Source organism: Equus caballus, chromosome 6 (genome assembly GCF_041296265.1).
Source record: "Equus caballus isolate H_3958 breed thoroughbred chromosome 6, TB-T2T, whole genome shotgun sequence".
NCBI classification, from domain to species: Eukaryota; Metazoa; Chordata; class Mammalia; order Perissodactyla; family Equidae; genus Equus; species Equus caballus.
Window position 1 is genome coordinate 25600173 of NC_091689.1, and position 15987 is coordinate 25616159.

Below are 15987 nucleotides of genomic sequence, written 5' to 3' on the forward strand. Positions count from 1 at the left end.
GCCATTTCATGAGACTGAGTCTCAGAGTTTTATAAAGTTCAGGTTCATCTACTCAATTGTTATGGGTTGAGTTGTATCCCCTCAAAATTCATATTTTGAAGTCCCAGCTCCAAGTACCTTAGAATGTGACTTTATTTGGAAATAGGGTCATTACAGATGTTATTAGGTAAGAGGATGTCATGCTGGAGTTGAGTGGGCCTCTCATCCAGTGTGACTGGTGTCCGTATAAAAGGGGGACATTCAGACACAGCCACTTGGGGAGACACCATATGATGATGAAGGCAGAGAACTACACGCCAAGGAACCCCAAAGTGTGTCAGCAAACCACCAGCTAAAGGAGAAGCCTGGAACAGACTGTCCCTCATGCCTCAGAAGGAAAAAACTCCCCTGACGGCTTGACCTGGAACCCAGCCTCCAGAACCGTGAGAGGATACACTTCTACGGTCGAAGGCACCCAGGCTGTGGCACTTTGCTATGGCAGCCCTGGGAAACTCAAGCCCTTACGAACCAGCAATTCCACTCCGAGGCATTGTCCCGTGAGAAACGACCACGTACGTCCCAACAAAGATCCGTGTGTGAAGGTTCATATGAACCCCGGATTGGAGACACACCAGACGTCCTTTAACGAATTGTAGTATATTCACACAATGGAATACTACTCAGCAATAAAAAGGCATCGACCCTGAGACACTGACGTGGAGGATACTCAGAAATCATCGTGTTGAGCAAGAGGCCAGAACAAGAGAGTGAACAGCAAGATTCCAATGGAATGAAGGTGTAGACTGCGAAACGAACGCGCAGGGATGGAGGGGCATCAGCGGTGGTGGGCGAGGGACGGCAGAGGGGGCAGAGGGCACTCTGGGGACGACGGGGTGTTCTGAGTCTTGGTTGGGTGGTGATAATGAGTGCATGCATGAGTTGAACCCATCGAACTTACTGTGTGTACTGTATAACTCAATAAAGGGGATTTAAGTTTTTAAAAATATAACCAAATCAAGGGAAAGTGAACGGTGTGGAGGCAGCAATGGGGGTGTGGGGTGGGCTGAGCCTGACCCTGTTTCCTGTCCCCGTCTTGGGTGGGGCCAGTAGGGAAGACCAGTGTCAGCTGAAGTGGAGAATGAACGGGAGTTGTTCATGACTAGATGCACCTTCCGAGGCCTTTCCTTCCTTTGTCCATTCAATAATTATTTATTGGGCACCAACTGTGTGCCAGGCAATTTTCTAGGCATCAAAATACACAGGTGAGGAAGGTTGCATCTCACATTCTAGGCAGGGCGAGCAGGGAGACAACAAAAACAACAAGTGTCTAACAGGCCAGGCTGTGACGTAGATCGAGCAGGAAAATATGACAAGGACTGGGAAGGGTTGCCACGGTAGCCGGTCGTCCAGGGGAGGCGCTCTGACAAGGTGGCATTTGACGTAAATCCTGAAGGCCTGGGGAAGGACGATGGCGTGAGGAAGGGAGTCCCATGCAGAAGGACATGGTGACAGGCCTAGAGGTGGGAGTGTACCCCCCACCCCTGGGGGATGGACAACCACGGGAGGGGTCCAAGCCTGAGGACTGGGTGGGCCTGGACGGACTCTGGATCCAATTCTGGGTGAGACGAGAAGACTTTGGGGACTGTGACCAGAAAAGGAACGTGGTTTGACTTAGTGTTCATGGTCCCTCTGGCCAGTGTGAGGAGAGTAGAAATGAGGAAGGAAGTGGGGCAGCCGTTGCCGTGATCCAGGCAGGAGAGGATGGTGGCTGGGCCCAGGGTAGGGCCAGCCCGCTGGATGAGTGACCTGTGCATTGCCCCCAGCCCTGTGCTGGAAATTAACGCTCTGCGGTCATCGCCTAGAATTCTTTATAATTTTGTCTGGGGTGTGTGTTTGACAGGTGAAGGCTGATGGGACCATGAGCATTGCTGGGGGCACGCGGCATTGCCTCCTGCATGGTCCAGCTTCCCCCATCCTGGGTCTCGGCCTCCATTGTTCCTCCTGGCCCCACAGCCTCTCACACACCCTGATTCCTTTTCCCAGGGTGGCCTGGGGCAGAGGTGATGACCCCATCTGGGTGGGTGGGTGGGGCGTGGGAAGGAGGCGAGGGAATGAAACAGAGGTAGAGGGGGAGGGAAGTTAGTGGGACGAGGGAGCCCTAGCCTGGACGGGCAGGACACAGATGGGTGAGACCCACGTCCACCCACCATGACCCCTCTCTCATGCACACCCTGGGAGGCCCCCATCACTGCCCCATCCTGGTGACAAACCACGTGACCATGCCCCCCAGAGCCGTCCCATGCCTTCGCCTCACACCCCCTCACTGATGGGATAAAACCCAGACCCCAACCGCCCTTTGGTCCCAGCCTGCCTCAGCCTTCTCTTTGGTTCCTCCCTATGTGGCCCTCCAACCCCACGGCCGTGGGAGGGCTGGGCTCAGACCTGGGGCCACCTCAGCAGCCGCCTTGCAGGAGTCGGCTGAGCGGAGGTTTGACCCCCAGCTCCTGCAGGCTCTGCAGCTTTGGACAAACCCTCCCGGGCTCTGAAATGCTCTCTTCACCTGTAAAGCAGAGAGTGGGGGCTCACTGAGGTCACTTTGATAAGGTGTCACGGAGCCCCACTGCCCGGGAACCGGTCCACTCTCCCACTGGCCGCCCCTACTCTGTGTGCGCTAGTCCCCCACCAACTTTGGTCCTGCAAGATGAGGTGGGACCCCATCTCCTCCCTGGGCTTGGTGCAGCGGGAGAGGTTTGCTGCTGAGGATGGCCGCACTACAGGATTTGGGCAAGGGCAGGGCCAAACCTGGAGAGCCGAAATGGGTTCAGTTCTCTCCTTTCCACACAGGAATGCAACACCCCAGCGAGGGACATACCAGCCAGGGGCTCCCCAGTGGCTCTCCAAGCTCATGTCCTCAGTCTGGACTCTCCAGGCGGCCTGGTCCTTTGTCCTCACCCTGCCCCCCACCTGTCTCGCCCTGGGAAAGCCAGACCGGGATGGAAAAAGTAAGCACTTGCAGACAACCCACGCTCAAGGACACTTGTATATTTTATTCTATTTTAGAACCGGAGCATACTTCACTTCTGGCAGGATTGCCCAGATAATTCATCACTCAAGACAATTCTCATTTTCATTTGACGGGAAATAAACGGTGTCCCCAAGTCACTGTCTGTAAAATTGGACTAATGTCATGTGAGGTGAAGGGAAAAGGAGGGATGTTGTGTTCTTCTGCTTTTCTGCGATTGGTAGACTGCTGGCCACCTTCTCCTTCATGTAAAAACTCTTCCTTTTTGTGCCAGAGAAAACTCAATAATGAGAAATGTGTTCCTTCAGGAAAAAGTGGTGCATCCAAGAGCATGGAGCACACTGTTTTCACTGGGAGCCTGAAACCTGAGCTGCCACCGCTGTCCTCTCGTCTCCCCTGGAGGCACAGCCTACATGGCTTGCTGTCCTGCTCTCCGGCTGGTTTTGAAAAATAATTTTAATCTATCCACTGGCACATTGCAGCTTGTCCCAATCTACGGGAACACGAGCTATGGCTGCAGTGGTTGCGTGTGGAAGGAGGCTGATTTGGGGACATCTCCTGTCAGTCCTGCTCACAAGGGCTTCTGGGAGAGAGACTCTGGAGTGGGGGGTTGATCCATCAAGAGTCAGCAGTGCTATGAGGACACCAAAATATTAGCGGCACCTGAGGATGTACTCCCTGGGGTGATGTGAGGTCGGAAACCACTCAGAGCTGGGAGCAGATATGGAGGTCTTGGCGGATGGGTGACAAAACCCCTGGCTTTCTGCCAACTGCCGGTTATGTGAATGTGTTTGCTGGAGGAGACAAGCATGCAATAACAGACGGCCCCAAGCCTGTGACAGCGCCATTCAAGGGAAGTCAGAGGGGCATGGCTCCGGGTCTGGGCAGGGAGTGAGTGCACAAGGTCACTCAGGGATCCAGCCAAGGAGGGTCTGCCATCTGGAACCTGAGTCTTCCAAGAGCACTCTGGGGTTGCTATCCTAGTCTGCCTAAGGGAAGGGAGGGAGTAGCACAGGTGGGGGGTCTTCCTAGGACAGGTCTGGAGGAATCCCAAGTCCATCTTCCACATTCCATTGGCCAGAACTCATGACACAGTAGTCCCTAAGAGCAAGGGATTCTGGGAAGTATAGTCCTTAATAGCATGGGATTCTGGGAAGTATAGTCCTTAATAGCATGGGATGCTGGAAAGTATAGTCCCTAATAGCATGGGATCCTGGGAAGTATAGTCCCTAATAGCATGGGATGCTAAAAGTATAGTCACTAACAGCACAGGTTGCTGGAAAGTGTAGTCCCTAATAGCACAGGATGCTAGGAAGTGTAGTCCTTAACAGCATGGGATGCTGGGAAGTGTAGTCCAGCTGTGAGTTCTGATACCTGCAGGGCTGCCATCATGGCCTTCCCGGAGGGGAGCACCTGGAATGGGGCAGGGAAGGCGATCCAGAAGCTCTGCTGTGTGAGGACCAGATGAGAGAACCCCGGACACTCATCCTGAGAAGGAAACAAGTGTATGTGCGCCTTCAAGTATTTGAAAATCTAAAGCAACTTGACTCTGTACACGTGAATCCAAAGGGAAGTGGAGAAAATGGGTAGGATGCACAGAGAGCTATTTCAAGTCTCCATGAGAGATGACAGTCAGCAGGTCTGGTTCTCCCAGAGTGGATTGGCTGGATCGTGAAGCAGGGATCTCGCTGTGTGGACAGACCACACAGGCCACAAAGAACCCAGGGCCACAATGCAAAGCACGAGTGCCCCCCATCCCTACTCTCTTTAAAATCTTTGTCTGCACATCCCTCTTTCCTCTTCTTAATCCACTCCGTTTTGTCCTTTTCTATGATCTGCAAAACAGTGTTCCTCGCTCCCTGAATGGAAGAGGTTGCAGGCCTGAGGCCCGGCCTGCTGAGCACCTGGGTTAGATCCAGTTGTGTCTCAGCTCTTGGCATCTGTTTAATTCCAAGTTTCTTCACCAGAACAAAAATATTAATTGGGAAGGGGGAGGTTATTGAAGGCCACCTACATAGCTTTAGCACAGAGATTTTACAAAACTGTATTTGCAAGTCACTGGGAGCTCACAAAAGAAGTGCCACATACATTACTATTGCCAAATATTTCCCCGTGATGCTCACGGGTGTGAACTGGGAAAGCAGGCGGAGGGTCTGCATGAGTGGGTGCACTGAGACCACCAGGTGGGCAGACTCGGCTGGGAGCAGGCTGAGACACGGGACTTACTGTGGCGTCCTTTCGGGAGACAAGGAGCCGGACCTGTCAGCTGTCAGACAAGGCTTCCGCTCAGATGAGAATGAGATCGTTGGCTGCCTCCCGGAAGGCACCAGAGTTTGATTCTAAATGGGGTGGTGCCCAGACTGCAGCTTCAGATTGAGTAAGATGTCCCCTGAGCTCGTCAGCCTGGTACCCACCACATGGCAGAGGTGGCCCGATGACAAAGGAGCCCCGGGGAGTGGGACACCCCATTCCCATGCGAGCTCAGCCTCAGGGGTCTAGGCCGCCCTGGGCAGCTCCCTCCCCTCCCCCAGCCTACAACCCCATCTTAATCGCAGAAAGGCAGTGGCTGCAATGCCCGTCCCCTCCACGTGGGGCTGACCTAAGAGTCAAACAGGACGGCGTGTGCCCAGCTTAGTCCCTGCCCAGGAGGAGGACTCGGGCATCTGTTACTACCAGGACTATTAAACATTTTGCTAATTCGGGGTCACCTTCAGCCCCAGCTGTGCAGGCCATGCCTAATTCTCACTGCAAAAGAGCCAGTGATTCCAGGCGATTTTACTCCCTGAGCAGTCTATCTTTAAAGCCAACTCTAAAATCCCTTAAGCCTATAGAAAATCACAGAAGCCCCCTTCAAGGACCCCCAACATATCCGAGAGCCTGAGGGCCTGCAGATGGGTCTGTCGGGGAGGAAGACAATTCCTCTGCCCTCTAGGCCCTTCAGCCTGGTCCGAGAATTACGTTGACATGAGACAGAACAACAGGAGGAAATCAGACACAGCTTCATAACAAGTATACGCCAGAGAAACTCAGGGAAGCTGAGTAACTCATCAGAATGGCCAAAGCCACCACCTTAAATAGCATCTTCAGCTACAGACAAAGGAGGATGTTGGGGGTAGTAGTTTGGGGCTTCATAGTGGAGGAAGGCAATTTGCATGGAGATGGAAACTCGAATGCTTGTTAAACAAGTGTTTGCTGGGCCCTCTACAGAGATCGTGACTAGAGAGACACATTTTACATTACCCTACAATTATCTTATGGTTTTAGCTCCTTCCTAGGATGGGCCTTCTATGTTAAATTCTTTTAGCAGTTAGGGGGAAGGTCACGGTGGTTTCTTTTTGAGTCTTTTGTTCTTAAAAATATCCAAGGCAAAGAGACACATTTTTGGGGTGGCCAATTCTGAGCACCCACAGGTCCCAGGAAGAGGCAGGCCACGATGCAGACCCCCTCTGTGGCAGCGAGGCACTGTCCTCCCTGGGCACCAGACCCCAGCCCACCTGGCAGGACCCCTGGTCTCCCGTTGGGCCCCGTTCGCACTGATCAGCACGCCCGTTGGCCGCCGGGCCAGGCTGTGTTGCCGAGGCAGCAGGATGATGCCCCGCTACGAGCCCCTGCCCGCCCTGCTGCCTCCACCAGCATCGTCTGCTGGAGCAGAACTGCTGGCCTGGTTCGTTTTCAGCTTGTTTATCTCTCATCGCACAGAACACACATTCCTGAGTGTGTGTTTACATCCGTGGATTCCAAAGGGCAACCAGGACCATTTATCCAAACCTCCGGCTCCTCAAACCATTGTTCTGAGCAGCCCTGTTTTCCAGGCCATTTCCTATTTTCCTGCTGATCCCACGAAAATGTAACATTTTCCCAGAAGGCTCTGAGGGCCTGGAGTGGCAGACAGCTGGCGAGAGCGGGAGCAGCCATTAGCGGATCAATGGCCTACAGGAAAAGGGCCATTAGGCTCCTGGATGGCGGCTCTTGCTGATAACGGACCCCCACCCCTGCTGCACCGCTTCACACGACTTACTCCTCAGGGGGCCGCCGGAAACCAGCCCCTGACCCTCCAGGGCTGGCGGGAGAGGAGGGAGGGTCACCCCCTGGCCAGGCCAGGTCCCTCAAAGCGGCCCCTGAGGACTGGGGCCTCAATGGGGGCTGAGCACGTGGTCCCCTGGTAATCTTGCTAAATGCAAATGGCAGATGCTCACATGGCAGCACCCCCTGGGAGGTGCCACATTCTGCAAGCTCTGGGTGATGGCCATGCTGCTGCTCCCTGTGGGGTCATGGGGCTGCTTGTCAGGGCTGCTAGGATCCTTAGTGAGAACGTCAATAACTAGGCATGAAGCTGTTTCATGTACAAATTCACCTTTATCTCATGAGGGAGGCAGAAATATCTCCATATTACAACTTGAGAAAATGAATACGGAAGTACGTAACCTCTGAAAGTCACAGCCAGGTCATTAATTCATTCAACAAACGTCTCTTGAGTGCCTATGATATGCCAAGCAGTGGGATATGGAGCCAAGCAAAGTGAGACCTGGTTAAGGCTTTGTGGGGAAGGCAGAAGGTGCTCACCCACAGACAAGCTGAACAGCAGTGAACAGTAAGAACCAGGCAGCGGCAGACAGGGTGTCTGGGTTGGGGGCTCCTGAGCTTAGAAATGGAGCGTGTTCCCAGACTCTCCTGTGAGCATCGTTGCAGGCTCCAGATGACCACTCAGCTCTCTGTCCCAGAGGCTCTGACTTAGCCAGCCTGGACTGGGGCCCAGGAACCTACATTTTAAAGAGAACCCCAGGGAATTCTCATCACTAGGGAAATTTGGGAACAGCCTTGGCACTGTGGTTCCCAGTGTCCCCAGAGAACCCATTAAATGGGTGTGAGGGGGCATCCGTGTTTCTGAAAGCTCCCAGCGGCACCACAGACAAGGGCCACTGCACTGGGGGTGTCTGACCCATCTGGGTGGACAGAGAAGGGGACGCCAGGAGGGGCTGGCCAGCTAGGTCAGCTCTGAGGGTAATGATGACGACAAGCAGCCCCTACGTGAGCCCCGGGGGCCTGCACCAGCCCTCATGCACTTCTCTGTGACCGACTCACAGCCCGGCCCCTCACTGGCCCGTTTGACACACTGAGAAACTGGAACAAGAGGACGAAAGTACTCTGCCCGGCATGTGGGCCAGGCTGGAACCCAGTGCTCTGCTTCAGTCCAGGTTTGCGTTCTGGGCTTTTGCCCTTTGGGATCCTCCTGGAGAAGTTCTGGGGAGTGATGAGCAGGAGCAGCGGGCAGTGGGCAGCTCCAGGGACCGAGGGGCTCCCAGGGTCCAGCTGCCGCTGCCACTCCCCTCCCTGACCACACCCGACCTCCCTTCCCCTTGCTGAGTGCCACCTGGAGGAGTGTGCACGCTGCCCACTCGGGGATGACCCTTAGCCAGAGGGAAATCCGCAGGCAGACCCTCCTGCTGGGACACAATCCAGGTCCCTTGGGCTCCAAGGCCTGAGGACACGAGTTGCGCAGCTGCAACGCCCCGACCTCCCGCCTGGGGAGGGGAGATGCAGTTCTGTCCTCGTGCTGCTCGGGCAGAGGGCAGGGCACAGTCGGCTGTGAGCTGTGGACACCCACGAGGTGCCAGGAACCCACCAGACAGCAGGGAGACCCCTGGCCCACTTGCTAACCTGTCATCAGACTTTTCGTTTATGACTGACACGTAGCAGGCTAGTTTCAGCTCCCCCGGGCCCTCTGGCAAATGGACCGAAAATCAACCATCAGAGCAACGTGCGGCTTTCTCTGTAAGCACATCACGCTGGTGGGCAATGGCTTGAGGATTTCGGAGAAAATATATTGCCTCTGAATTTCAGTAAGAACATTGAAAAGAAAAGAAAAGAACGGGTAAATTTGCAGCGGAAATCATGAACCATTTAGCTGAGGATCAGAAAACCCTCTTAACTCAAATGACCATCGAGAGACTAACGCGCACAAGATCTTGTGCTCCGTGCTCCACGGAAGGCAGGGCTGGGGAGACCCGGGTCCCAGCTCCGCGAGGAGCTCACGGCCTACCAGCAGGGACAAGAGCAAGAGGGAGGAGGTGGGATGAGGAGGGGCCAGAGAGGACAGCTGGCCAGGAAGGCCTGGGACTGCCCTGCAGGGGTTGGACGTTGAGCCAGGCAGCAAAGGCAGAGCGGGCATCACTAGGGAGAGCGGAGGCGAGGGCATCTGGGCGGAGGCCTCAGGAAAGACGTAAAGGGCCAGGAGTGTCCAGGGAGTGGCCACCTGGGCCTGAGGGCTGGCTACTCGTGGGTGGAGAGGGGAATAAGGCTTGAGAAGTGAGCTGGATGCAGGGCCAGAGAGGTGGGGAGACGCGAGCCTGAGGGAGCCTGTCCCGGAGAGGCCCTGCCAGGGGAGACGTACGACGGAGGACGCCGGCAGAGAGTGGCCAGCAGGGGACGTGATGGTGTGGGCAGAGAGTGGCCAGCAGGGGACCTGACGGTGAGGAGTGGCGTGGCGCAGAGCAGGTGTGAAGCTGGAGAATGGAAGAAAGGCCCAGCTGCCGGGACTCACCTTTCGTTCACTCCCTCTGTCATCCAGCGAATAGGTACCCCACTCTGGGCTCGGCACTGGGTGCCAGGATAGAACGGTGAGAACATTCAAACTGCAGGTGTCCCTGTGGGTGGGGCAGACCTGAGGCTCTCCCCAGGGCTGCTCCCCATGTGTGTATCCACCTCCAAATGTACTCTTTTATTTTTGAGGAAGATTAGCCCTGAGCTAACACCTATTGCCAATCCTCCCCTTTTTTGCTGAGGAAGATTGGCCCTCAGCTAACGTCCATGCCCATCTTCCTCTATTTTATATGTGGACGCCTGCCACGGCATGGCTTACAAGTCTACACCTGGGATCCAAACCGATAAACCCTGGGCTGAGGAAGGAGCATGTGTGAACTTAACCACTCAGCCGCTGGGCCGGCCCCTAAATGTCCCCTTTTTATAAGGACACCTGTCATACTGCATTAGGGCCACCCTAACAACCTCACGTTAACTTGAGCACCTCTGTAAAGACCCTGTCTGCAAATAAGGTCACATTGTGACGTCCTGGGGGTTAGGACTTCAACATGTGGATTTGGAGGGGACATGATTCAGCCCGTAACAAACCCCATCAGGAGACGGGTCTGCTCTGAAGGTCCAGCTTCCACAGAGGAGGCCCCAGTAGGTCCAGCTGTCTTGGATTATGCCAATCCCGGGGTCCTGAGCCTGTGTGCTGGTCTTCCTGAGGACTCGGGTCATGGTTTGGGGACACCACGTAGAATTCGGACTGACCCGTCATCCTCCTGAGCAGTGGCCCAGCGCTGGGTGAGTTTGCCCAGTTCAATCTGTCAGGCTCAGCACGAGGCCACAATCCAGGGGAGGAAGGGGACAATGGAGGGGTCTTTGATGAAGGCGTGGGCAGGGTCGAGGAAAGCAGAAGGTGGTGGAGCACCTGGAGATGGCAGCACCAAGGGCACAGGGGGAGTGTGGCTGCAGGAGCTGTGGCCCGCCCCAGAAAAATGCCACCACGGCCTCTGTGGCACCCCACCCTCCCACCTCCTGCCAAGGAGCAAGATCTGCATACCCCGTCCCTCCCACTCCCACGTCCACTCAGCTGATACCTGGCGTGCACAGAGTCTCCGGGGCCACTGCAGGCTCCTAGGTCTGGTTCTGAGCAGAGAGAGGGCTGGAGCAGAGGGTGACACACCCAGATGTGTGTTAACAAATCACTTTGGCTGAGGAGGAGGGGGTGGAAAGGGGTGAAGAAAAAAGCAAGGACACATTCCTAGGAGGGCCGTTCAGAAATCTAATTCTTCGGCCTGTGAGGGCCCCAACACCAGGACGCCCTGCCCCACGGAGAAGATGCAGGACTTGGACCCACAGCCCTCCCTGCTGCGGAGGGGGCTGGTGGGGGCCGGACCAGCCTGGCACAGACATGTCCCTCCTTGCCGTGCTGGCATCGCCTGCACGAGCCACAGACCTCCGGCCAGTTGGCAGGGCCATCAGGCCCCCCGGGAGCCCAGGTCAGAAGCCCAGAGCAGCTATCCATCAGTTGGAGGCTCCAGACATCAAAAATCAGATCACCATTCACAAAGTGTTTTGGAGTGTTTTTCCCCCCAAAAATGAAGATCTGTAAGGATTTACTCTAACCGACCAGAATTCATCAAGAGTAGTGTCTGGAAAGAGGTCTTCCAGAAAAAATAGAAGAGGGCTGTGGATCCAACAGAAGCTTGTGCAGTGAGGCGGTCCCGAGCTGGCAGCAGGGAGGGGACAATGACAAGGATCCTCTTTTCACTAAATCATCGGCTCCTGGGGCTTACCTCACCCATGTTCCCTGATCGTGGGTCTGCAGGGCCGCTGCGAGCCTGTCCAGACATCCTTGTCAGCAGTTCTGCTCCAGGAGTGTGGGGAGAGCGCAGAGGGCCGGCAGAAAGGTGGGAACAGTCCGCGGGGGTGGCCCGACTCCCCCTTTCGCAGAGCCTGCCAAGACTGGGGGTCTGTGGATTGGATTCTGGAGCCTCTTCTCCGACTCTGGGATGGGGAGAGCGCAGAGGCAGCAAACGGAGGGAAGACCCTGAAACCTCTATCGGGTGCGGCTGCTGTGTCGTTGAGTTGTAACACATATACATTGATTAAAGAGAGCACATACATGGTTATTTCTTTGGAAACCAAGTTGCATACTTTGGAAAGTCTTAATAAAGGTGAGACACTAAAAAAAATACAGGTGAATTGTGCATAGGTAAGACAACTTTAAAAGACTAGCTGGCCAAAAACTTGTAAAAATGCAGGATTCCACACTAGATTATTTTGCGAGTGTCTCTAAGCTTTCAGTCCCCTTTTTTTTTTTAATTGACACTGGATAGCATTGATGATGCCCTGGAGTGGGTTACTCAAGGGAGATCCTGGAACTCCGACAGCAGGCCCGTGACAGAGGAACGGTGTTGCAGGGACTGGCAAACGACAATATTTGTGTTTTAGGTTAAAATGACATGTTTAGGGTGTATGTGGACATTTTTTGTGATTCTCCACTGGGGCTTTTTAAATTAGCCTGCTAACTCCTGGTTTCGGTCACACCACAAACAGTCGCTCCTCTACAATGACCTTTAAAAAGCTAAAATGTACCCAATTGTTCAAAAGCCCTTTCCACACAGCCACACCCACCCGGGCCTCTGTCCCTCATCCCACGGGGATCCAACCTTACGAGTTTGTCAGATACCATTTCAGACCTTTGTCAACACGCTCACATCTTAGGAAACGGTTGGCGTGTGTCTGTTTCACCTGAAGATGTCATGTTATATACACAGTCCTACCACTGGCCTCTTTCCTCCAAAAACATCAGTTTTGAGGTCAAGCCATGCTCACGAATCCAGTCTGTTCTTGTGTTTTCCAATGCGTAACTTGCCATATTTTAAAATAATAATGTGGCATTGTACACGTATAAAAGACTTGGTGTGACACATGTGTGTCCAGGCAGGACAACTCGTGATGCTGGAATCTGTCCAGCTCACACCCCAGGCTGCCCCCAAGAGGTAAGGGCTGCCCAGAATGCCGGCACTTCCACTCCCTGTGCTGTTCTTATATGGTGTCATCAGGTAAGTACTATCCGGGAACCACCGTTGTTCAGTGTGGGCTGGTTTCCAGGTTTGTTACAGTGATGCCAGGCCATCGATGGGCTTCTATGACTCGCTGTCTTTACCCAGCCTCGTGTAGGGTGACTCAAGCTGGCCATGTTATGGTTTTCACTGACGTCTAAGCATCCATGGTGTAAAAGGCGAGATGTACTGGTTCATTCTCCTGTCGGTGGCATTTGGGGTTTCCCTGTTTAGTTTTGGTTTTCTTAAATAAACAATGTTGTTATGTAGAGAAATGCTAGTCCACTTACACGAGAGTTTCTCTAGGCTGGGTGGGCCAGGAGTTGAACTGGAAGGACATGGTCAACTTTTAAGACAATGCCAAGTTAATTCCAAAGTGGTCGCGCCCACATTTTATTTATCCATCCCCTTCATGAAGCACGTTTCCCCTCACCAACCAGGCTGCAGTGAACAGCACTGTCCTCCCTGTACCATGTGAGAGGGATCTCGTCACATACCTGGAAGTGGGGGTGCTGGCCGGGTCCGTGCATTTAAAATCTGACTAGATACCACTAGCTCCCCCTGGCGGTACGTTCCACCCACCGTATCTAAGAGAGCTGTATTCTCTAACATCACCCCAAACCTGATATTAGAAAACTGTCATTTTTGCAATCAGGTGAAAACGTTGTATCGTAGTTGTCTTATTTTGCATCTCTCTGGCTGCCAACAGCGAAGAGCTGCTTCCTGCGTGTTTTTTGTCATTTGTATTTCTCCGTCTGCAGACTGCTATTCCTATTTCTGCTCATTTTCTGTTGGGCTGTGGGTCTGTCTCCTGGGCACCTGCAGGATCCCTTTATACATTCCGGATCATTCATCTTACCTGGACAGCGGTAACATTTTATCCTCTTTGTGCTTATTTTTTTAGCTTAGTTTTTGATGTCTTATGTCATGAATCTCAATTTTATGTAATCAAATTCACCCATCTTTTTGTTTTATGCATTTTGTTTTGATGTCCTATTTTTAAAAGAAGGCCTTCCACATCTCAATGGCAAAGATATTTTCTCTTATATTGGAATAATTTTTGAGCTCCCTATTTTTTTACGCTAGAGTTTTAAACAAATATTTCTGGAGTCCGTGTATGGTGTGAGGCAGGAACGCAATCTTTCCCACACGAGTAGCGCTTTCTCGTGAATGGCTGTCATCCTCTTACTGGTTTGGGATGACACTTCTGTTACACACCCAGTTCACACCTATACATGGCTTCTCCTGGGGCTTCCCTCCTGGTCCCTGATGTAGGGGTCCTTCTCTGCCCATCACGCTGTTGTAAATCCTGACTGTGCTTCCACAGCCGACAGGGAAAACAACAACAACAACGAAACTCTTTGCTTTTTTATTTTAAAATTGCTTACAATTTACACTTTCATACGAATTTTAGAATCACTGTCAAGTTCCATGAAAAATCTTTTTCCTGTTAACGTTTGTGGAATTTCACTGAGATTTGCATTGACTGTATAAGGTAACTGGGGGGTGAATTAATCTATTTCCAATAGGACGTCTTCCTGTCATTTCACGAGGCGTAATTCTCCACCTTTCAGATGCTTGTGTCTGTCAGCAAAGTTGTATGACTTTCCCCATCAAGCTACTTTCAGGCCTGTTTCTAAGTACATGTTTCTGTGTGGATTTTGAACACGACCTGCTTTTTTATTACAAGCTTTGACTGGTTTCTGCTGGTGCAGAGACAGCTCTGGATTTTTGCTCCGAGGTCTCATGTTGACACGCTGCAAAGCCTCATTGGTTCCATGTTTGTCAAATCATTAGCTCAAACCCCTTTGAAAAATAAAATCTTATGGAGAATCCCACTGATAAAACTGACAGGTGTTGAGTGGGTCTTTCCTGACGTTTGGCGTCTTCCCTGTTTGGCTGAAGAGCAGGTGTCACTGGCCCGCGCAGGCTCCCTCCAGCCCCATGAGGGTCAGGGTCCTGGAGCAACAGCCCCCACCTCAGTTCTCACACCGGCTCCACCTGGTGGGGGGGACCAAGGACCTTCGAACCTGGAGACCCAAGGCCCTCCTGGGCCAGGCTGAGATTACACAGGTGAGGGAGTGAAGCCCTGGGGGTGCCAAATGGTGGGAGCGGGCTAGGACCGTCCCCAGGAGCTCCGAGCTCCGGGCATGTCCTTCTCGTACAGGTGGTCTCAAGGATAGGCCTAGCCTGCCAACCGGGAACGTTCTGAGCAGAGAAGGTCTGTCTGTTTTTTTCTTTTTTTGTTCTCAAAATCAATGCGGTCTCTTTTCTGATTTTCGCCTGGGGTCTCTTTGGTCTAAACATTATGCCACATTGACATTCACAGCTGTCTGTCTAGTCCGATTTTTCCCTTGCAGACAAGAGGCTCCTTTGTACATATTTCCCTTCTGATTTTAGATAATTTTACCGTCACCCACGACTACCTGTCCCCTGTTCCCGACAGGGCTCCAGGTGGCAAACGTATGCAAGGTCTCTCCGGCTGAGCCAGCGCTGACCCGACTGCACGGAAGCGGACCTGGTACTAAGCAGCGTTTCTCGCTACGTTGGGCTCACAGCGGCTGTTTCTCTCGCCTTAAGAAAGGGAATAGACAAAGGAATCGCAGGCCAGCCTGCTTATCTCCCTCATCCAGGGGGCACGTTTACTGTCAGCCATCCACTCCTCCGGGTTGTGCCATTACCACGTGAGGTCATCTCTCCTCCTCCCGCTGCTGACCCACCTGAGCTGGGGCCACGCCAGGTGCGGTCGCGTCCCGGTTAGAGCACCAGGTGCACGTGTGCAGGTGTCCTGCAAGGGGACCTCAGTGTGGCACCTGACTCCAGGTCCGCGTTCCTCCCTCTGCATCTCTGCCTGGTGTTCGAGGGGAGAAGGGCATGCTGGCATTCATTTCCGCCCCCAGAGCCTCTAAGCTCACCTGCGGAGTCAAACCCCTTTATGATCCAACCTCTCCCCCTCGCTGTCTCTCCTCCAGGGGGAACCGAGACTCCCCCGAGGGCGGCCGAGCCTGCTTCATCCCCCACGGTGCATCCAGAACTAAGTCCTGAGCCTTCCTCCTGCTGGATCCAGTAGAGCTCAAAAATGATGTCCCTCCAGGGGACATGATCACCAGGGGTGACATCACCTCCAGGGGGCATCACATTCAGGGGTGACGTCACTTCCATAGGACATCACCTCCAGGGGACATCACCTCCGGGGGATATCACCTCCAGGAGTGATGTCACCTTCAGGGGGCACAACCTGCAGAAGGCATCACTTTCAGAAGGCGTCACCACCAGGGGACATTAGCTCCAGGGGCCTCCCTGGGGTGATGACACCTGACACAGACCGTGTGCTGCGTTCTGCAGCATTAGGGGAACATGGTCCTTTGCCTTCAAACATCAGTAACTTTCTTA